Source organism: Saimiri boliviensis, chromosome 8 (assembly GCF_048565385.1).
Source record: "Saimiri boliviensis isolate mSaiBol1 chromosome 8, mSaiBol1.pri, whole genome shotgun sequence".
Lineage (NCBI taxonomy): Eukaryota > Metazoa > Chordata > Mammalia > Primates > Cebidae > Saimiri > Saimiri boliviensis.
Window position 1 is genome coordinate 102,664,905 of NC_133456.1, and position 25,019 is coordinate 102,689,923.

A 25,019-nucleotide genomic window follows, 5' to 3' on the forward strand; every position below is an offset into this window, starting at 1 on the left:
CGAACTGCCATTCACAATTGCTACAAAGAGAATAAAGTACCTAGGAATACAACTAACAAGGAACGTAAAGGACCTCTTCAAGGAGAACTACAAGCCATTGCTCAACGAAATAAGAGAGGATACAAACAGATGGAGAAACATTCCATGTTCATGGTTAGGAAGAATCAACATCGTGAAAATGGCCATACTGCCCAAAGTAATTTACAGATTCAACGCTATTCCCATCAAGCTACCAATGACCTTCTTCACAGAACTGGAAAAAAACACCTTAAACTTCATATGGAACCAAAAGAGAGCCCGCATAGCCAAGTCAATTCTAAGCAAAAAGAACAAAGCGGGAGGCATCACACTACCGGACTTCAAACTATACTACAAGGCTACAGTAATCAAAACAGCATGGTACTGGTACCAAAACAGAGATATAGACCAATGGAACAGAACAGAGGCCTCAGAGGAAATACAACATACCCACAACCATCTGATCTTCGACAAACCTGACAAAAACAAGCAATGGGGAAAGGACTCCCTGTTTAATAAATGGTGTTGGGAAAACTGGCTAGCCATGTGCAGAAAGCAGAAACAGGACCCCTTCCTGACACCTTACACCAAAATTAACTCCAGATGGATTAAAGACTTAAACATCAGACCTAATACCATAAAAACCTTAGAAGAAAATCTAGGCAAAACCATTCAGGACATAGGTGTAGGCAAGGACTTCATGACCAAAACGCCAAAAGCAATGGCAACAAAAGCCAAAATAGACAAATGGGACCTAATCAAACTCCACAGCTTCTGCACGGCAAAAGAAACAGTCAGTAGAGTGAATCGGCAACCAACAGAATGGGAAAAAATTTTTGCAGTCTACCCATCTGACAAGGGGCTGATATCCAGAATTTACAAAGAACTAAAGCAGATCTACAAGAAAAAAACAAACAAGCCCATTCAAAAATGGGCAAAGGATATGAACAGATACTTTACAAAAGAAGACATACAGGAGGCCAACAAACATATGAAAAAATGCTCATCATCACTGGTCATCAGAGAAATGCAAATCAAAACCACATTGAGATACCATCTCACACCAGTTAGAATGGCGATCATTAAAAAATCGGGAAACAACAGATGCTGGAGAGGATGTGGAGAAATAGGAACACTTTTACACTGTTGGTGGGAATGTAAATTAATTCAACCATTGTGGAAGACAGTGTGGCGATTCCTCAAGGACTTAAAAATAGAAATCCCATTTGACCCAGCAATCCCATTACTGGGTATATATCCAAAGGATTATAAATCATTCTACTACAAGGACACGTGCACACGAATGTTCATTGCAGCACTGTTTACAATAGCAAAGACCTGGAACCAACCCAAATGCCCAACGATGATAGACTGGATAGGGAAAATGTGGTACATATACACCATGGAATATTATGCAGCCATCAAAAACGATGAGTTCACGTCCTTTATAGGGACATGGATGAACCTGGAAACCATCATTCTCAGCAAACTGACACAAGAGCAGAAAATCAAACACCGTATATTCTCGCTCATAGGCGGGTGTTGAACAATGAGAACACATGGACACAGGGAGGGGAGCACTACACACTGGGGTCTGTTGGGGGGAAATGGGGGAGGGGCGGGGGGTGGGGAGGTGGGAAGAGATAGCATGGGGAGAAATGACAGATACAGGTGAGGGGACGGAAGGCAGCAAAGCACACTGCGATGTGTGTACCTATGCAACAATCTTGCATGTTCATCACATGTACCCCAAAACCTAAAATGCAATAAAAAAAAAAAAGAAAAAAAAAAAAAAAAAGAATATATTTATCTTGTGAAATCTATAGTGGCTGGTTGTAAATATTAGGCATTAGGAAACTTATAAACATTTTTAAATGAAAACATTATGAAATAGAGTTTTTAAAAATTTAAACACAACCATACCAGTTTTCCATATTCTCTGGGCTGCTTTCATACTGACTGCCATTACAGAATTGATTTAGTTGTGGTATGGATCCAATGTTCCATGGAGTCTACCATTCATAAAGATATAACGTAAGGCAACAAAAATATCAATTGTGCACATGGGAGAAGTCAAGAGTCTTTTTATGTGACCAAAGTTAAGTTGTTTTCAGTTTAAAATAGTCCATTATAACATACAGGACTCTGTATGTTAGCTCCACTAACCAGGAAGAAAGAAATTACAGCAGACACACAAACAAAAAAGAGAAAAGAAACAAAGCTTAGCACCACAGAAAACCACCAAACTACAGAGGTCAACAGTAACAAAAGAATAAATGAACAAATAATCTAAAAAACAATAAAATGGTAGAAGGAAGTCCTAATTTATCAATAATAAACTTGAATATAAATGGATTAAACTCTAATTAAAAGATATAAAGCAGATGAATGGATTCAGATAGCAAAACCCAACTATATGCTGCCTAAGTGATACTTACCTCACTATTAAAGAAAAAGAGACTGAAAGTGAAGAGATGGAAAAATATATTCTATGCAAAAAAATGAGAAGCAAGCAGGAATAGCCACAGTCATGTCAGATTTTAAAAGACTAAGTCAAAAACTATTTTAAAAAGTCACTGTATAATGATAAAGGAACCAATTCAACAAAATAACATAACATATATATTACTAGTTATAACTATATAGGTACCCAACACCAGAGCACCCAGATATATAAAGCAAATCTTAGATTTAAAAGTAGAGATAGACTGTGATACACTAGTAATAGGAAACTTCAACACTCCACTTAAAAAATGGACAGATTATTTAAAAAGAAAATTAACCAAGAAATGTCAGACTCAAACTACAGCACAGACCATATGGACCTATAGGGAAAGAAGATCTCATCTGATATCTGATCTCATCAGGTTTGGCTCTATATCCCTACCCTAATCTCATCTTGAATTGTAGCTCTGATAATTCATACATGCTGTCAGAGAGACCCAGTGGAAGATAATGGCATCATGGAGGCTGCTTCCCCCATAATGTTCTTGTGGTAGTGAGTAAATTACACAAGATCTGATGGTTTTGTAAGGGGGAACGTCTTTTGCTTGGCTCTCATTTCTCCTGTTTGCCACCATGTAAGATGTGGCTTTTGCCTTCTACCATGATGGTGAGGGCTCCTCAGCCACGTGGAATTTTGAGTCCACTCAACTTCTTTTTCTTTGTAAATTACCCAGTCTTGGGTATGTCTTTAACAGCAGCATGAAAATGGACCAATACATCATCTGACAGCTGCAGAATATACATTATTCTCAACTGGACACCAAACATTCTCCAGGACCAATCATATCTTAGGGCACATAATAAGTCTTAACAAATATAAGAAGACAGAGATTATATTAAGTATATTTTCTGACTACAATGATATAAAACCAGGAATCAAGAACAAGAATGCCCTTAGAAATTTTATAAAAACATGAAAATTAAATAATATGCACAAGAAAACATTAACAAGAAATTAGACCCATAACAAGAAACCAATGGGTCTAATTAAGACTTTAATAGGAAAATTTCAAAAGTCATTGAGACAAGTAAGAATGAATATCCATCATGCCCAAACCTATGAAACATGGCAAAACTAGTTCTAAGAAGGAAAATTATAGCAACAAAAGCCTACATCAAAAAAAAAGCAAGTTTTCAAATACCAAGACAAATTATGCACTTCAAGTAACTAGAACATCATGAACAAACCAAACCCAAAATTGGTAAAAGGAAGGAAATAATAAAGCTCAAAGCAGATATAAAAGAAACAGAGATTTAAAAATATTTTAAAAGATGAAACAAGTGTAAATGTAAAATTGACAAATCTTTAGCTAAACTAAGACAAAAAGAAAGAAGATTCAAATAAAGATGAAAAGGGAGGCATTACAACAGATACTACAGAAATACAAGAGACTGTAACACATTACTCTTAAAAACTATATGCCAACAAATTTGACAATGTAGGATAAAATGGATACATTTCTGTACACATACAGCTACAAAGATTAAACTGTGAATAAACAGAACATCTGAACACATTAATAATGAGTTTGGAAATTAAATCAGTAATAAAGTATCTTCCATCAAAACAACAACAACAAAAACCCAGGGCCAGATGGCTTCACTGCTGAATTCTACTAAACAGTTAAAGAATAACTAATTATCAATTCTTTACAAATTTTCCACAAAATTAATGAGGAAGGAATACTTTCATACTCATTTTATCAGGCTCACAATACCCTGATTCTAAACCCAGATAAAGACACACACAAAATAAAAATCACAGGCCAATATTCCTGAAGAATATTGATGCAAAAATTCTCATGAAGATACTAGCAAACCGACTTCAACAGTGCACTGAAAAGATCATCCCCTATGATCAAGGAGGATTCATCCCAGGGATGGAAGAATGGTTTAACATGCACAAATCAGTAAATATGGTATACCACCCTAATAGAAAGAAAAACAAAAACAATGTGATAATTTCAATAAATGCAAAAAGAGCATTTGACAAAAGGAAACATTCCTTTATCATAAAAACTGTCAACAAACTAGGTATAGGAGGAGTGTACCTCAACCCAGTAAAGGCCATATGTGACAAATGCACAGCTAACATCATATTTATGGGGAACATTAAATGCTTTTCCTCTATGATATGGAACAAGACAAGGATATCAACTTCTATGCAGTATAGTATTGGAGGTCCTAACCAGAACAATTAGACAAAATAAGTAAGAGGGATCCAAACTGGAGAAAAGGAAGTCAGATTGTCTGTTTTTAAAAAATATGATCATACATATATATAAAATATCTGTGACATACATGTATGATATATATGATCATATAGATATACATGATCTTTCTCTCTTTAGAGTTCTCTATCTGTAGATATATAGAGTGAAAACCCTGAAGACTTGACCAAAAAATACTAGAAATAATAAAAAAATTCAGTAAAGTTGCAGGGTACATAATCGACACAGAAAATTCAGTAGTGTTTCTATACGCTAATAGCGAACTATCTGAAAAAGTAATCAAGAAAGGAATTCCATTTACAATACCTAGGGAGGCTGGTTCACAAGTATGAAATTACACTTACATACGAAGAATAAGTTTAGGGTCTTCTTTGCACAGCAGGGTGACTGTATTAAAAGTATTATATATTACAAAGTAGCTAGAAGAAAGGATTTTGAATTTTCTTATCACAAAGAAATGATAAAAGTATGAGGTAATGGATACACTATCCTTATTGGATAATTATACGGCATACATATTCATTGAAACATCAGATTGTATGTCATAAATCTATATAATTACAATGTGCAAACTAAAAAAAATTAATAAATTAAATAACAATTTTAAAATGTTTTCAATCACCAATTCAGAGTTTAGGAGCTTTATTCTTGACTTAGCCTTAAGACTGAAAATGAATGTTAGAAATATTTGCATATCCTCTCAATTTTGAAAGAATCATAGCTAAACTATTGAAATATAAAATGTATTTTATGTAATATGCTCTTAGGTATATTCTTAGGTGAACTCTGCTTTTATGAAGCTTATAAAGCTGACAGGCATATCTGAAACAAAATTTTAAAGTATTTGGAAAATTATAGCTTAATCTATTTAAGACAAATTTTCTACATAGTAACCCTGCTTTTTATGCATTTAAAAAGGGATATACAATTATTTTCCCAGATGTGAAGCAAAATACAGAAAGTTGGTATTTTATCTGAGAAATTAGGAAATAAGAGTGAGAGGCAGAGGAATGAGGAAAGAAAGGAAGGCTGATTATGGGATACCTTATCAAGTTGCTTAGTGCTGTATTAGAACCTAACAGGCCTTGTAATGAGTCCTATTAAATAAGGCAAGGTTTGTCAATTTGGGAGGAGGAAAGAGCTTTATCCTTTACTGGTCACAGATTGAATCACAGGCATAAATTCTACTAAGCTTCTAGGTTACACTTGCTTGAATATCCCACATGCAGAAGTGAGAGGAGCCAGAAACTGTGGGCCATTTCTGTAAGTGTTGTATCACACCTGCACCAACGAGTCAAAGCCTGTGCAGAACTGACTGCTACAGCAGAGGCCAAAATCAGAAATGGGCTGAGAAAGTGAAAAGCAGTGCCCATATGCATCCAAAACAGGTTAAACTTATCTTTAGGAAGGAACAGATAATTTTTTTTATTTTTATAATAAAAAATGCACGTGGATACCTTAAGGAGTCACCTATTTCTACTTTCAGCCCTTGAGCTTCATAACTTAATCATTCTTCATTTGTAATCCAGTCCCATATTTTCAACTATCCCTATGTGTTTATTATCTTAAACCTCTCTTTGCTCTATAATTTTCCCCTAAACTTCAACCAGTTTCTTTATTGTCCAAACCCAGGGACTGATATTTACACTTTGATGTCCCATAGAAGCTTCAAAGGTTTAAAATAGCTAAAAACAACTCATCTTTTTCCATGAAACTCCTCCTCCCTCTCCCAATTCTAAATTTCAAATAATGGGTCTTCCCATTATTCCCACCAGAATCCTGAATGATCCCTATTTCTCCTCCTTCACTCCACACATGTAAATCTCATTAAGTTACCTTCTAGGTATTTCATGAATCCTTTTCATTCTGTCTGTACTAGCCTGTGCTCCCAGTTTAGACCCTGGTGGTTGATGGTCTCTTATCAAGGCTCTCCCTCTCTCTGTATATGTGAGCATATATATACATACGTGTGTCTGTGTGTGTGTGTGTGTGTGTGTGTGTGTGTGTGTGTGTCCTGAGTATTTATTACTTCTGGTTTTTGTTTGTTTTTTAATATCCAGAATCTACTGGGAACTTAAATCAATTAGAAAAAAACAAATAATGCAGTTAGTAAAATGCACAAAGGACATGAACAAACACCTCTCAAAAGAAGACACACAAAAGGCCAACAAATACATTTTTTAAAATGCTTAGAATCAGTAATCATCAGAGAAATGCAAATCAAAACACAATGAGATACCATCTCGTACTAGTCAGAATGGCTATTATTAAAAATATAACAGACACCAGCAGGGCTGTAGAAAAGAGGAAAAATCTGCATATTTTAAACTATGGCCCTACTTCAAACATATCCCCCTTACAGCAGAAATGTGGCCTATCTAAACGGCTCTTCTGATCAGCTCACTTACCTGATTAAAACCTTCAATGGTTCCCATGGCCTGCAGGTCAACACACTAATTCATGACTATAACATCTGAGATGTCCTTGATCTGGCTACTGGTTTACCCCTCTCTGACTCAAGCTTTATAAATCATACATTCTACAACTTTTTAGTTGTTTCTCATATCAGCATGCTACTTCCCATCCATGTACATTTGCAAAGATCTGTTTAATTCCCAACTTCCACCCCTAACAAGGGCAATCTCCTAACCATACTTCTAAGCAATACAACACCTTCGGAGACACCACCATGCTGAGTCAGATACCATCAACTCTGTATTGTAGTTCTTTGCTTGTGTGCCACTCTCTCACTTTGTCCTCTTTAAAATGAACTCCATGAGGAAAATGATAATCTACTGTTTGTGTTAGTATCTCAACCAAGTGGCACAGTGCCTGGAGTATATAGGACCTATTTTCAAATGATTACATCTATACCAACAGACATGAATTAGCACTTATTTTTTTAAAAAAGATAAGCTCCCTTTGAACTAAGTCAGTGTTTACAAGGGGAGTGATAATAAAAAGTTCACTTTTGCTGCTTATATTGCATTTCTTTCAGGCAATTAATTCATTGTTACTTGTGGTAAATCAATACTTTTTATTGATACTGGAAAAAAAGAGAAAGAAACTAATGGCTACCTCTATCATAGATTTGTTCGTATCTATCAGTAAAATGTTAATTATCTGTAAGTCAATAATAAAACATAAACCGACCTTAAATGTTTTCTAGGGGCTCAAAAATAGTTAAAATTCAAATAAGCATATGAAAAAGATAAGGAGAGTGTTTTTAAGATACGATTAAAGTTTATTTTAGTTTCTTAATACGAATTTTTGTGACCCTTACAACATTCAAGAATTAGAGTTCAATAAATTATAATTTTAAAAATCAAATTTATAGAATTTTATAATTAGAAACAATTTATAGATCGTTATATTATTCTTTCGAGGAATCAGGCCATCAGAATCTCAAAGAACACCTATAAGGTCACTACATTCCTTAGTAGAAAATTTAAATTTTAGAATCCAGGTATTCTAACTGCTGCCTTGTTACTATTTCTGCTTATTATGTTGCCTCCCAGGGCTTTAAAAAATAAAAATGCTGGGCAATAACATTTGCCTTGCATGTAGAGCAACAAATATCAAACTCAGCGTAAAAGCATCACATGTATACATCAGAAACAAAACATTAAAACATCATATTAAAAGCATCTCAAAGCAACTGAACATAAAAAACAGGGAAACCTTTTATAAAAGCAGCACTCCCCACGCTCACCCCAAAAAATGAGAAACCAAGTGAAGACAAAAGAAATTCAGTGTAAACAGGTTGGAATATAACCTAATTCATTTTAATCCAATGCTTCAAATTGAAGCAAATTGACACTAATGTTATTTTTCTTTTTCATTACAATGTTGTTTTTCATTACATTTTGCTATGCTTTGTATTAAACATAAAATCAATTTTTCATCTTAACATATGCTAGAAATACAGTCACCATGATGTAAATCAGTAGAAAGTATGTTTGTTTCTAACTATATTTTTTATTAGAAAAGATGTGTAAAACTTTTTTTAATTTTTAATAACAAAGAATGTAATTGAAAGAATGTATGTGGTTTTTTTCTTTTTGTTGTCATTTGTTTGTTATGAGATGGAGTTTCACTCTTGTCACCCAGGCTGGGTGCCATCTCACCTCACTGCAACCTCCACCTCCCAGGTGCAAGTGATTCTCCTGTCTCAGCCTCCTCCTGAGTAGCTGGTATTACAGGTGCATACCACCATGCTTGGCTAATTTTTGTATTTTTAGTACAGATGGGGTTTCATCATGTTGTTGAGGCTGGTCTCCAACTCTTGACATCAGACGATCTGCCCACCTTGGCCTCCCGAAGTGCTGGGATTACAGGCATGAGCCACCCCTCCCAGCCAATTAAATTGTTTTTAACTCAGAGGATAAAAGCTTGAGAGAATGGATACCTCATGCCTCATGATGTGATTATTTCACATTGCATGCCTGTATCAAAACATCTCATGTAGCCTATAAATATATATATACCTACTATGTACCCACAAAAAATTTAATTAAAATCTTTTAAAACTAAATTTTTTAAATTAAACAACCTTATTTAAATAAAATCATTCTTCATCATCTTGTCTACATTCTATCAGAAAGATTAGAAACATCTTAAGGATGACAAAGTATTAAAGGTAAGATGCTATTAACAAAAAGTGTTAAGTGTGGGGTGGACAAGCTGGATGCCTGAACCATTTTGTTCTACCTTAAGAGCGAAAGAGCAAAAAGTAAGGATCAGAAGTGGGGTGGGGGCACATGTTCAGTTGGGCATTGTCACCTCTCTATTCACTGAAATTCATCTGCATGCTTGTATATGTACCTTTGATTCTACTCAATACACTGAAAATTATATCAAATTGTTCTCTATTATTTAGGTAATTTAATCTAAGTGTTAATATTAAACTTATAATTCATATGAAATATTTACATCCATACAGAACATTTCAGCTGACTATTACCTGGATAACAATCTGATTCACCCTGTACAAAACAGGCATTTAATTATGTCACTATGCCCTGGTTTGAGTCCAAAGAGAGTTTTGTTTTTAAAATTTAGGTTAGTAGTTAAAAAATATGAACTCTGGGCTAGGCATGGTGGCTCACACATGCAATCCCACTACTTTGGGAGGCCAAGGCAGGTGGATCACTTGAGGTCAGGAGTTAGAGTCTAGCCTGGCCAACAGGGCAAAACACCTTCTCTACTTAAAAAAAAAAAAATTAGTGGGTGCCAGCTACTTGGGAGGCTGAGGCAGAATTGCTTGAACCTGGGAGGTGGAGGTTGCAGTAAGTCAAGATCCCACCACCATACTCCAGCGTGGGCAACAGAGTGAGGCCCTATCTCAAAAAAAAAAAAAAAAAAGAATTCTATAGAGTTACACAGAAAATCTTAACCTGATTCTACTACACATTGCTTTTTTAACATTTATTTTGACCTGATTTTACACTGATAGTAAAATGCACAAGTAACACAAAATGCCCCCTATGTCCCTCATCCTACTTCCCCTAATGTTAAAATTTTCAAAGCCATCTTTATTTTCTCTACAAATGAGTAGAAGTATCCTTTTACAGATTTGGAAAGATTATTAGCCAGGCTTAATTGTTTTAAGACTAAGTGAGTAAAGTTTTGGCAGAAATATGGGCTAGAAAAAAAAAAAAAAAAAACAGAAAATGAGAATCTGTGATCTGACTTCAGGCTTCTATGACTGTACTAGTCTGTTCTCACACTGCTAATAAAGACACACCCAAGCCTGGGTATTTTATAAAGGAAAGAGATTTAATGGACTCACAGTTCCACATGGCTGGGGAGGCCTCACAATCATGGCAGAAGGCAAAGGAGAAGCAAACAAAAGTCTTAAATCGCAGCAGAGAAAAAAAAAGCTTGCAGAGGGAAACTCCCATTTTCAAACCATCAGATCTCGTGAGACTTACTCACTACCATGACAACAGTATAGCAGAAACTACCCCCATGATTCAATTATCTCCACCTGGCTCCATTTTTACATGTGGAGATAATTACAATTCAAGAGGAGAGTAGGCTGGAGACACAGCTAAATGATATCAATGACTAATGAGGGTTACTTCCAGAACCTACTGAAAACCTGTCTGAGGCCAAGTTCCCTGTAAGGCAGATACAGAGATCTAACTCCTGAGGCGGAATGAAAGAAGCTGAATTGGATGAAGGCAGTTGAGATTTGACGCAGTCATCACCAATACCTCAGCTAATCACAAGAGAAGCTCAGAAGCTGGGATGGCCCTTCAGAGTTGCCCAAAGTTGAGGCAGGACTATGGAGTTTTGGTACCTTTCATTGGTCACTCTTCAGATATGAGTTGTCCCCAAGGATGGGCATCAGCTTAAAAAGTTCTTAATTAGTTCCCCAAGAATAAATTTGAAAGACAATCAGCTGAGAGGCATGATGGACCAACACTCCCAATAGCTAGGCATACTTCAGATTTGAGGGTGGATTTTGGTCACACACAATATTTTGTGGGTGACGAAACCAATTATTCATGAAAAATTTTATGTAGGCAAAGCTAATTCAGGGCCAGTGAATCAAAACTACATAATCTATTTGGTTAGGCAACAGAAATTAAAAACATAAAATCTATATATTAATACTCAAAGTTTTTAAAGCATTTGCCTTGCATTTCATATATTTTGCCTTGCATTTATTTATTGTTAAGAACCTTTGGAGAACAATTACTAATATATTATGGAGTAGCACAGGATAGAGGAGAAAAGCGAATTCTCTCCCTCTTCCCAGAACCTGGAACAGCTAAAGATCCTAAGTATTGTCAGCTTTGGTATCTGATATGGTTTGAATGTTTGTCCCCTTCAAATCTCATGTTAAAATGTGATTTTCAATGTTGGAGGTAGATGCTTCCTGAATGGCTTGGTGCTGTCCTGGTAATGAATGAGTACTCAGCCTATGAGTTCATGCAAGACCTGTTTGTTTAAAAGAGACTGATACCTCTGCCCTGTCTCTTTTGCTTTCTCTCTCACCATGTGACACGCTGGTTCCCTTTCACCTTCCACCTTGATTGGAAGCTCCCTGAGGCTCTCACTGGAAGCAGATGCCAGTACTATGCTTCATGTACAGGCAGCAGAACCAGGAGGCAAATAAACCTCATTTCTTTATAAATTACCCAGCCTCCGATATTTCTTTATAACAGTGCAAATGGACCAACAGAGTGTCATTCATAGACAGTGTATTAGTCCATTTTCATGCTGCTGATAAAGGAGCAAAGACTGGGTAATTTATAAAGAAAAAGAGATTTAATTAACTCACAGTTCCACATGGCTGGAGAGGCCTCATTGTTATGGCAGAAGGCAAAAGGCACGTCTTACATGGCAGCAGGCAAATAGCAAATGGGAACCAAGTGAAAGGGCTTTCCCCTTCTAAAACCATCAGATCTCATGAGACTTATTCACTACCACTAGAATAGTAAAAAGAAAATCATCCCCATGATTCCATTTTCTCTCACCAGGTCCCTCCCACAACATGTGAATTCTGGGAGCTACAATTCAAGATGAGATTGGGGTTGGGACACAGCCAAACCATATCAGACAGTAATAACTTTCAACTGAATATAGCTAGGCTTTCTCTCAGTAGGCCAAAGCAGTCTAGAGAATACATCAAGAAACTCTGAAAACAACAGATACAGAGAGATTTTGAACAAAGTGTAGCATTACAATGCATTGGTGACCATGGACAAAAGGTGTTTGTTGCTGTTATAGTTTGTTTTCTGTCTTGTTTTTCACTATGGGAGGACAAAAAGAAACAATGAGGGCAATGGTGAAGGGGAAAGAAAAAACTTTTGTATGGGTGGAAGCTACCAAACGAGACAATAAATTTGGATTATACAACAAATGCAAATCAAGTGAGAAGCAAGAAACGCATGATTAAGGTCATGGTTCTAAATAGAGATGAACCAGTGCAACCAGGAGCATGCATACCCAGAGAGGCTGCATGAGTCCTGGAAGCCAATGCCTTCTCTGCTATCAATGCTTAATTAATGAAATTGAACTCACAGAAGCACTATGTAATTAAATATTGGTGGGATACAAGCAAATTTTGAAAATGTTTGATTTATCAGTGCTATAAATATCTTTTGATATAAATACCACCTTAAAACATTTCAGGAAAAAAAATAAAGCTATAGTTAAGTTTCCCTCTGAAAATATTTAACTTAATTATACCAATTTACTTATATTTTACATAATACATTCTGATATATTGTTACATGGGTTAAAGATGTTAGATTCATGTCACTGTGGAAGAGTGTTCTAATTGAAATATGCTGGAAGAGGATTTTAACTTTTTTTCAGTCCTTCTCAAATTTGCACACCTAATTTAGGCAGTGATGCAATTCTTTTCAAATTCTTTAATCAAGTGTGTTCACTTTATTTTTATTTCAAATACAATAAAAAATTATAGGAGACTATCAAAGTGATGTTACAAAACCCCACTAACAATTTTTGAATTCTTCAAATCACACAGACACACACACACACAGACACACACACACACACACATAAACGCACACGCACATACCACATACATGCATTTACTCATACAGGCCTTTTGGAGGGGTTGAGCAAATAATTGTCATTTTATTTTCAATTATTTGTATCATGCCACTGTACTCCAGCCTGGGAAACAAGAGCAAAACTCCATCTCCAAATAAATAAATAAATAAAATTAAAGACTTATCAAAAAAGATGCAAAAATACATGCCTTTTCAAAGTAAAGTCTTGAGAAAGTTGTTTGGTGTATTCTTTATAGTGAAAAAAAAATCATGCGTATATGCTTTGTATTAAATGCATGCTAAGATTGTTAGACATGTGATTTCACTACAGACTCCAATACAGAACATAGCTGTAACTACAGCCTAAGAGTGTTCTAACTGAAATGTGTTGGAAGAGGATTCTAATTTTTTTCAACCCTTCTCAAGTTTGTACTCAGCAGATTTCCACTCTATAAAAATAACTCCTGTTCTGCAACTAACGTTCACAGATAAGCTCCAAACATATTTATAGCCCCATTTAAGTATAATGCACACACAGTAAAATTCACCATTTTAAATGTGCAATTTAATGGGTTATAGCAGATGAATATCAACATTTAACCACAATCATGATGAAGATACAGAAAATCAGCATCATCACAAAATGTTTTCTTTTGCTGTTTTGCATTTGATCTTTTCTCCATTCCTGAACACAGGCAACCCCTAACCTGCTTCTATTGCTACAGTTTGCATTTTCTACAGTATCCTATTAGTGGAATGATACATTGGTATCTTTGATGCCTAGCTTCTTTCACCGAGCATAATGCTTTTGAGATTCATTTATATTGCTGTAGTATCAGTTTGCCCCCTTTTATTGTTGAGTGGTACTCCATCTATGGACTTGCCACAACTGGTTTATCCATTTACAAGCTGATGGATACATCTGCTATGAACTTCAAGGACAAGGCTGGGCATGGATATGTTTAATTTATTTTGAGTCACAGTGGAGTTATTTGGCCATGTGATCAGTACTAAGTTTAATGTTATAAGAAACTACCAAATGGCTTCTCAAAATGTCTGCACCATTTTGAAGTCCTTGTGAATAGCAGTTCTTCACATCATGTGGTATGGTCAGCTCTGCTCATATCAACCACTCCAGTGGGTATACAGCAGTACCTCAATGTGGTTTTAACTTCCATTTTCCTGATGACAAGTCATATTAAGTATCTTTTCATTTGTGTATTAGACATCATCTCATTTTATATTAAAATGTCTGCACAAATTTTGGGGGCATTTAGGTCAAAATATTATGTAAAATGAGTTATTTGTGTCCTGTCATTTAGTTTTTTACTTGTATTTACTTTCTAGATACAAGTTCTTCAGGACATAATGAAAATTATTCTGTCTCAATCTGTAGTTTGCCTTTTCATTTCTTCATGCTATTTCTTAAATAGCAAAAATTTTAATTTGATGAAGTCCAGCTATTTTTTTTTTCTATTTTCATCTATGCTTTTCTTATCTAGAAAATTTTTTAGCTATAGTAAGATTATTAAAACTTTTTCCTATTATATTCAGTAAGCTTTATAATTTTTATATTTACATAACATATATGATACATGTTGAGTTACTTTGATGATATAGTGTGAGGTAATTCTGAAGTTTACAGTCTCCATTTAATATCCAATTTTAATAGTACCATCTTTATAAAGACTAGGATTTCCTTATTGAATTACTTTGGCAACTTTGGCTATATAAGGCTGGATCTCTTTCTACATTTTATTCCTTTTCACTGATATATATATATACATATATATATATATGTCTTCTTGAAATATCATCTCATAAGTATTAAATATTTATCAATAAACTTGCTATATATTACCATGTGTTTAATATTTAAAGCAATATTTTAAAGAACTGGGGAGAAAGGACATCATTGCATTTTTAACAATCTTATGTAGAAAGTATTAAGGCTTTCACCACTTTAAGTATGATGTTTGCTATAGATTTTTTGTAAACACGTAATCAGTGTGAAAACACACTCTTCTATCCTTAGTATGCTGGGAGTTTATAATTTAAAAAATTGTGTTGCATTTTGTAAATTCCTTTTTTGCAACTGTTGAGAGTGTCACATGATTTTTCTCTTTTTCTCTGTCAACATGGTAGATATTTAGTTGTTGAACCCAACTTGACATAAACCCCATTTGATTATAACACATTCTCATTTTTTAACACTGCTAGACCCAATTTGCTAATATTATATTAAGAATGTTGCATCTAAGTTCATAATGGTTATCAGTCTGTCATTTTTGAGTTGTGACATCTGTATTTGTTTTTGGTATCAAGATACTCTACACAAAACACCTACTTCTGTCATCAGTAATAATCTGACCAGGACTAACACCAAGAGTTACGGAGAAAGCTGTCGTTACTTGTGGCAGCAGAGATATCAGAGATGCCAAAAAGAAAAACAAGGCTAAATTTTCAAATACAATCACATAAAATATCAGAAAGCTAGAGGATACAAACATAGGAGAAGCAATGTCCTGGAGGTCAAAACAAGTAGTTAAGTATTGCATTTGATAATAAAAAATAAAGTCGTATCCTCAGGCATAGCCTGGCTGCTGTCTAGCTTCCCTGACATTCTTAGGGGATTTCATGGGCTTAGAAAGTCTTATAATTTAGGTAAAGTTACAGTCAGGGAAACTGGGGTATAGGTTGGCTCTGTACAAATGAAGCAATTAGAGGAACACTGCATTTAGAAAGAAAATGGTACTAATGATAATTTGGTCATACTAATAATACATGCTAATGATAATCATAGCAATCATTCTGACTATATATATATATAATACTAACATTTATCTATTTGCACATATACCTAGGTGAATGGAAACATGAGTTTAAAGATATGAAAATATAGAAATAGCCTATATCTGATAAAGATACACTCATGCACAATAACAAACATCAGTATAAATAGGGGTTTTCATGTACCAAAGAATTCTCCAATAGATCACAAGTTTGATGTTATGGGAAATGCCATTTTATCATTTTTCGGACTTTTCTTGATCTCCATGATCTCTATTCTCTACTTCCAACCCTCCTGGAGACTGAGCTCAAGGATTAGTAAACATTCTCAAAGTTAACCATAGCAGATTTCATTCATTCCACATATGCTTGTTAGTTTGCCCCACTGGCAGAAGGCTTTATACCATAAAACAGAAAACACATCTTTGACAAACCTGACAAAAACAAGCAACGGGGAAAGGATTCCCTATTTAATAAATGGTGTTGGGAAAACTGGCTAACCATATGCAGAAAACTGAAACTGGACCCCTTCCTCATGCTTTATACAAAAATTAACTCAAGATGGATTAAAGGCTTAAATATAAGACCTAAAGCCATAAAAACCCTATAAGAAAACCTAGGCAATACCATTCAGAACATAGGCATGGGCAAAGACTTCATGACTTAAACATCAAAAGCAGTGTCAACAAAGGCAAAATTGACAAATGGGATCTAATGAGACTAAAGAGCTTCTGCACAGCAAAAGAAACTATCATCAGAGTGAACAGGCAACTTACAGAATGGAAGAAAACCTTTGCAATCTATCCATTTGACCAAAGAGTAATATCCAGAATCTACACGGAACTTAAATTTAAAAGAATAAAACAAACAACCCCATCAAAAAGTGGGAAAAGGATATGAACAGACACTTCTCAAAAGAAGAGATTTATGTGGCCAACAAACATAAGAAAAAAAAGCTCATTAGACAAATGCAAATCAGAACCACATTGAGGTACCATCTCATGCCAGTTAGAATGGCAATCATTAAAAAGACAGTAGACAACAGATGTGGAGAGGATGTGGAGAAACGGGAACACTTTTACACTGTTAGTGGGAGTATAAATTATTTCAACCATTGTGGAAGACAGTGTGGCGATTCCTTAAGGATCTAGATAAAGAAATAACATTTGACCCAGCCATCCCATTACTGGGTATATACCCAAAGGATTATAAATCATTCCACTATAAAGACACATACACACATATGTTTATTGTGGCACTATTCTCAATAGCGAAGACTTAGAACAAGCGCAAATGCCCATCAATGACAGAATGGATAAAGAAAATGTGGCACATATACACCATGGAATACTATGCAGCCATAAAAAAGGATGAGCTCATGTCCTTTTCAGGAACATCGATGAAGCTGGAAACCATCATTCTCAGCAAACTAACACAGGAAAGAAAACCAAACACCACAAGTTCTCACTCATAAGTGGGAGTTGAATAATGAGAACACACAGACACAGGTAGGGGAACATCACACCCTGGGGCCTGTCAGGGGATGGGGTAAGAGGGGAGGGATAGCATTAGGAGAAATACCTAACGTATATGATAAGTTAATGGGTGCTGCAAACCACCATGGCATGTGTATACTTATGTAACAAATCTGCACGTTCTGCACATGTATCTCAGAACTTAAAGTATATATTTTTAAAAATCTTCTATGCAAGTATAAAACGGGCCTAATAATGTTTAATTTAAAAACTTTGAAATGGTAACAATAGAAGTATGTTTCCAACACAAATAGTGACATAATAAAGCAAGCTAGAATGTATATTTGAGTAAAAAAAAAAAAAATTGCTTAGAAGACATCTTGAATTCCATTCTGAGGAAGTAGTTTTCAAAAGCTTATAATCAGATTTCAGTTTGGCAAAATGCAATTTGAAAATAATTTCTGAAAATAGCTTCTCCCGCAGTTCCACACGGCAGTCTTGATATAAGGAAGTAGGGGCAATTTTGTTACAACCAGGAACATTGAGTTTCTTTTCAGATCTTGAAATTTTGGGAGGCCCTCCAATAATAATTACCTATAATCTTTTATTTTATATAGAAATATTTTTATGTAAAATGTTAATATAAAAGCTTGCATATGAACTAAAACTGTCAATCTGGCACTTTTAAGAAAGAAGAATGCTCTATATCCCTAATCTATAGTGAGTTGATATGTTCCACAAACAGTTCTGGAAGGAGGCTATACTCAGAGCATAAATTGGTATAGATCGCTTTGCTTTCACAGAGAGCGACACAATATTTTCTGCTGAATGAGAAAAAGTTTGAAGGCATAAATCAAGATAAAGCAATCAACTGACAAAGAATTACAAAGAGGCTCTATACATTTTTCTTAGTGAACGCTATGTGACACATCGATTTTCCACTGAAGATAAAAGCCAAAATCATGTGTCATCAATATATGCAAGCAAAACTATTTGGTTCGATACGCTATAGTACTTTAAAAACTTGCAGAAAAAAGACAAATCTGAAATGCTGCACATGATTCAAACAAGTCTGGATCAGGAGAGACATTTCAGAGTTCACTCCTAGAGAGTCAATGATACATTAGAGAGAAATTAAACTCCTGCTTTTTTGTTTATCTACCTAAATACACAGATACTGTCTAACTAAGGTGACTGATACCAGGTATGCTATATGACAGTGTAGTTATTTACAAAATAATTCATCCCTTATGATCTAATGCAATTTTCTTCATATTACACCTTTACATATGTATATTTAAATACTTCCTTGTGGAGGCTAGCCAGGTGGCTGTTAGCATATCCAGCACATTCCTGCCAATTCCAAAATGGAAAATAAAACCGCAGTTGAAATTTCAGCCCATTCTAGCATCCATCAGCTGGACAATGTCATCACGGCAAAAATCTACAAAATCAGACATGGCCATCCCAGGCACAAAGTCTGTTTCTCATTCCATCCTACTAAATCTAGCCAGGAGGCAGGGTAAAGGGGCTTGGCAGTATCTATGAGCAGAAAGGTTTCAAATGGCTGGTATATGTGGTTCTGGGGAACTGAGGAAAAAAGAGAGGGAGGAAGGAAAAAAAGAAGGAAATGCGAGGAAAGAGGAAGTGAAGGAGGGTGGGAAGAAGGAATGGGGGGAGGAAGGGAGGCAGATATAAAAGAAGAAAATTACACCAAGTTTCAATATTGGGCCCAGACTGAGAAGGGTTAAAGGACAAGCTGAAATTAAAGTAATTATGTTCACAATCACTGTTTTTCTTCCCTATTCCTGCAAGTTAGTAATTTTAAAAATTTCATTTCCACAAATTCAAATGTTTTCTTGTCCCTCTCTCTCTCTCTTTTCTTTCTGCCTTTCTTTTTTCTTTCTTTTTGACATAGTCTACATAAATGTGTGAGAGATGTCACCAGTCTATATTAATCATCAGAATTTTCCAGTGTATTTCCAATTAAGATGACCCAGAATAATATTCTATTGTACATTTGGAGGTTCCAACATACTAGATGGCATTTAGTGTTCTGGAAATCATAACAAGACTAACAGAACTTAAATAATAAACTTATTAAGACATTTGATGTGTTTTCTTGCCTAAGAGCTCTGCTTAACCCTTTCTTTTTCCTTCTCTAGCCGTAAATTCTTCACACTGGAAACCAAGATTTGCATCAATGTTTAATGAAGAGGTGGCATAATAGACATAGACTGTGGGTATATTTTAAATTCAGCTCAAGATGGTAGATGAGAAACCTCAAGATTGTGAAGCAAGATTTACTGTGCCATTTGGTAAGCAACAAAGCTGAGTGTTGCTCACACAGGATTCATACCAACAGGCCCCTAAAACCTTTCAATGCAAATTCTAGTAAATGCACACTTGGAAGAAAAATGTTCCATGAAGCTGCATATTTAATTTATACTTTCAGCATTTATATATATAATTTCAGGGAAAGTGATATCAACTTAACATTATTAAATATGGTTCTATGTTATTTACAATATAGATTCAGAAACATTTTATTACCAGAAGTACTAAAAAATGATGTACCATTTAGGATTTAAGACACATTCCATAAATGAAAAAACAAATTATGATTATAAACAACATTTTTAAAAAAATCATGCTCTCTTTCATTGCAAAATCTACCTGAGGTAAAAAATACCTTTTTCTTCACTATTGAAGGATATTATAAGAGCACAGTGGAATTCTTCCAGATTTAGTCAGAAGGTTCTATGGCGTTGAAAAAGCTATTGCAGAATATTTTCTTTGAAATCCCATGTCCTTTCCCCAGGCCTACATAATATATAAACATTTCAGGAAAAGAAGCTATGTTAGGAAAAAGTGAGTTGAAGATTGTGAGCCCTGTTTCCAAGGTGCCAAAGAATTCATAAGTTGCAATAAGCTGGGTTTTTGTAACATTTCTCTATGACTGCCATTGGTAACCAAACTATGCCAAGGAACTCAGCCCTACCAAGGAAAAGCAGAAGGAAAACAGGTTTCAATTTTGTATAAGAAAATATTTCCAGGCCGGGCGCAGTGGCTCAAGCCTGTAATCCCAGCACTTTGGGAGGCAAAGGCGGGTGGATCACCAGGTCGAGAGATTGAAACCATCCTGGTCAACATGGTGAAACCCCGTCTCTTAAAAATACAAAAAACTAGCTTGGCATGGTGGCACGTGCCTGTAATCCCAGCTACTCAGGAGGCTGAGGCAGGAGAATTGCCTGAGCCCAGGAGGCGGAGGTTGCAGTGAGCCAAGATCGCTCCATTGCACTCCAGCCTGGGTAACAAGAGCGAAACTCCGTCTCAAAAAAAAAAAAAAGAAAAGAAAAGAAAAGAAATATTTCCTGTCTGGGTCAAATTCTTAAAAAGAATGTTATTCTCAAGCTAGTTGTAATGGTAGCTAATTTAAAAAATTAACGTTCTTTAAGTCTGATAAAAGCATTTATGGTAAACCAACAATAGATGTGATTTAAGCTATCTGTATAAAATAGTTATTTTTCATTATGTACCTGGACCTTCATGTAAGAAATTATACTTTTGGAAGGTTGGTGGTAAGCTCAGTGTATGAGAGTTGAAACGTTTTTAGAAGTTATTGTCAGAATTTTGCTTTAATAGTGTGATAAATTGTCCATTCTCTCAGTCTTATTTTAATTCAGCAGTCTCTACAATTGAGCCTGGCTCATTCAAGGCCTTTGCCTCTTGAAATATGGCCCCTCTCATGTCCCTCTACATAGGATATTCTATAACAAATTATTTTGCTATCTTGATTTTTCACAGAGACCTCATGCTAGTAGCAGAGAACCAGGACAAAGTGAGACGTCCTATTAAAAAAGCCTGCTAGCGGAAGGAATCAGCACTGAGTTCTAAGGATATTAAACTTTTTAAAAAATGAATGATGCCATAACAAAATTAGATAAAACAATGAAAATTATCCAAAAAGAAAAAGTACATCAACTGTCTAAGGCTGACATCCAAGGACCAACTATGATAACAAGTACAGTAGTCTGTATTGACACAAAGTTTTAGTGATAGACATAATTACATTCCTTTGCTGGTGGTGTTCTGGAATAAACGGAGTATCTGCTGACCAAATCTGAATGAATCCCACAATATTAGTATGTAGAATCCCAGATCTACAGGTACTATCTCTTTCTCAGATCTATACTTTCAATATTATGTTAAGTTAAAATGAGAAATATGATAGAGAATGTCTTTTAAAAAAGAAACACTGGCTGGTATGGTGGCTCATGCCTGTAATCCCAACACTCTGGGACAATCTCTTGAGCTTAAGAATTTGAGATCGGCTTGGGCAACATAGTGAGACCTCATCTCTATTAAAATCTTTTTAAAATTAGCTGAGTGTGGTGGTGCACGCCTGCAGCACAGCTACTTGGGAGGCTCAATCAAGATCACTTGAGCCTGGGAGTTCAAGGCTGCAGTGAAATATCAACATGGCACAGTACTCCAGCCTGGGCAACAGAGTGAGAAGTTGTCTTCAAAAAAAAAAGAAGGCGGCAATGTCCTTTGTAGGGACATGGATGAATCTGGAAACCATCATTCTCAGCAAATTAACACAAGAACAAAAAACCAAACACTTCATGTTCTCACTCATAAGTGGGTGTTGAACAACGAGAACACATGGACACAGGGAGAGGAACATCCCACACCAGGGTCTGTTGGGAGATAGGGGGTAGGGGATGGATAGCAGGGGGTGAGGAGGTTGGGGATGGATAACATTAGGAGAAATGCCTAATGGAGGTGACGGAGGTACGGGGGCAGCAAACCACCATGGCACGTGTATACCTACGTAACAATCCTGCAAGATCTGTGCATGGACTCCAGAACTTAAAGTATAATTTAAAAAAGGAAAAAAGTGAATGAAAAAAAGAGAAGAAATAAAAGGAAATATATTGCACTACATACCCTACGATACTCTTATATAAACTATTTCTTTGCAGTATTCTGGAGGATTTAAGAGCAACTTACCATTTGTTAACTTAGTATGGCATATTATATTAGTATAGTACGTTATGATACAATTAGTGTAAGGAACCAGTGCTGCAACAACCAAACACATTTCACCAAAAAGTATCATGATCCTAAAAAGTTACACTCTCTAAATGTCATTATTCTCCTTCATAAGACCATTATACCATAATCTTTCAGCACCATGAAAACCTACAATGCCCTCTAAAATATATTTAGAAAACATATGTGAAAAAAATACATACAGTTTCAGAAGACTCATATCATTTGAAAATTAGCCTTTTTGGAATAAATAAATCATTCTTTAAGACACATAAATAAACACTTTTTCAGACTAGTGGGGTAGCATTTGGATCAGTCAAAATAAATTACCAAAACTTGTAATCTTACTGAAAAACGGTTTACTCACGGAATCATGGAAAATATTAGCCTTCAAGTAGCTATATATTGAATCTGAAGATCAAAATAATTAAGATAATATTAGTTCATTTTTCAGTATATCTCCTTAGTACTTTCGTTTCCTATTTAATATGTGATTATATTTACTTATGTGAATAATATGGATGAAGATCATTACAGTGTGAAGATCACTGGGTTCATATCCCAGAAACCTAAACTCTATTCTTGGTTCTTAAATACCTACAAGACTTTAAAGAAGACAGAGTTTCTGGACTCTATAATTTCTCTATTTGTAGAATAAATGGGTTAGACCAAATAACTCCTTTCTGCTTATACATTTTCTAATTGCACGACTGAGCTTATACCTGGAAAACGGTCTATCTCCTGTACAAATAAATGATGGAAATGAAAACTACCATGTCCGTGAAATTAGCCACATAAATATTAACATCAATTGCTCCAAGGGAGTTAAGTGCAAGTGTAAAAGGAATTCTGAAGCACACAGAACTAAAAATAGAGATATAACACTCTTCATATTTTCAAAGATTTTAATAATTTATATAAACACAGTAGCCTCCTCATTAGAAAAAACAAAGGCAGCATCTTAATATATTCAGGGTTCAACATAAACTACTACTTGAATGTAAATCAAAGTAATGTTCACCTAACTATCATAATTGGTATGAATAATTTTAAGTAAAACACTTTTATTTGATATTAAATGTGAACATTAAGCCAAAACAGAGAAAATTAATAAATTGATCAGTTACTGAAACTGAAATAAAAATGCATAATTATTGATGCCTCTTATATATGTAAACCAATCATTGCTTAAATGAACTGAAACCATAGTTTCAAGTCAGTAAGGAATTCTTATGAACACAATAAAGAAACCAAAATTAAGCACCACGAATGATGAACTGGAAAGTAGTCCTGGCTTTTTATCTACTAATTAGGAGTACAATCACTCAGTCAAATAGTCACTCAACAAACACTTAGCATACAGTTTTTGGATACTAGGTACTGCAGTAGGTGCTAGAGCAACAAAGACATATTCCCTGCGTTCGGTGAGCTAAAAGGCAAGTAAACCAGTAAGTACAAAGACTGCATGACAAATGAGTATCTACAAAGGGCACGAGCGAATGACTGGCTTCACCTGAAGGCGTGTGGAGCCGTCAGTGTAAGCTTCAGGAAAAGGTAAGAGGAACTGAAGGAAAAAACTAACTCGAATCTGAAAAAAATAAGTAGGCATTTTCCAAGCATATTTGAGGGGAGAAGCTGCAGGATAAGGAAATCTTCCCAAGTATAAAAAGAGAATGAACTCTGGACTACTGGCAACTTATGGCACACAGGAATCAGTAAATGTAGGGATGAGAGGTGCACAGAAACATGAGACAAAAACAGGAATTTTGACTTTATTCCATAAATCATGGAAAACCACCAATGGGTTTTAAGTAGTACAATACTAAGACCAAGTTTGCATTTTAGAAAGATCAATTTCATTTCAGTGAGTAGGTGCAAGGACGACAGCAGCAAGGCCAGACAGAAAGCACTACTGCGACCAGCTGCGGCTGGAGATGCAGACCAAAATTAAGGTGAAATTATTTACAAGAAAGAGTGTGGATATAAGAGCCACTGGTTTGGCCTCTCCATATTTTTACTGCTATATTCATAACATGGGGATAAAAAACTTATTTGCATTTAAGGTATTATTGTTACCTGAAGATTAAACAAATAATATGACAACATCTGATGTTCAGGAAATATTCATTAAATCTTGAGAACAGGAAAGATGGAAGAAAGGAAGAAAACAGGGAGGGGGAGGGAGGAGAAAGGAGAGAATGTGGGAATGAAAGAAGAGGGAAACAATAAGAAAGAAGTAGAGAAATATATAGTATTTCTTAACCAACAGACACAACTTTCATTTTTCAATACTCTGCCTTTCTAATGTATCACTGACAAGCAAAGAGGCTTGAATAACTGACTGAGGTCAGAATAGGTAAGGCACTCCACCTGTGAATACATGAGAGGACTTAAAAAATTCATGGAAAATG

At 35.3% G+C, this 25,019-nt stretch overlaps 1 protein-coding gene across 1 annotated transcript in view; it reads right to left on the minus strand.

Moving 5' to 3' along the window:
• MALRD1 (MAM and LDL receptor class A domain containing 1) overlaps positions 1 to 25,019 on the minus strand; it is a 594,555-nt gene that overhangs the window by 406,034 nt on the left and 163,502 nt on the right. The window lies entirely within an intron of this gene.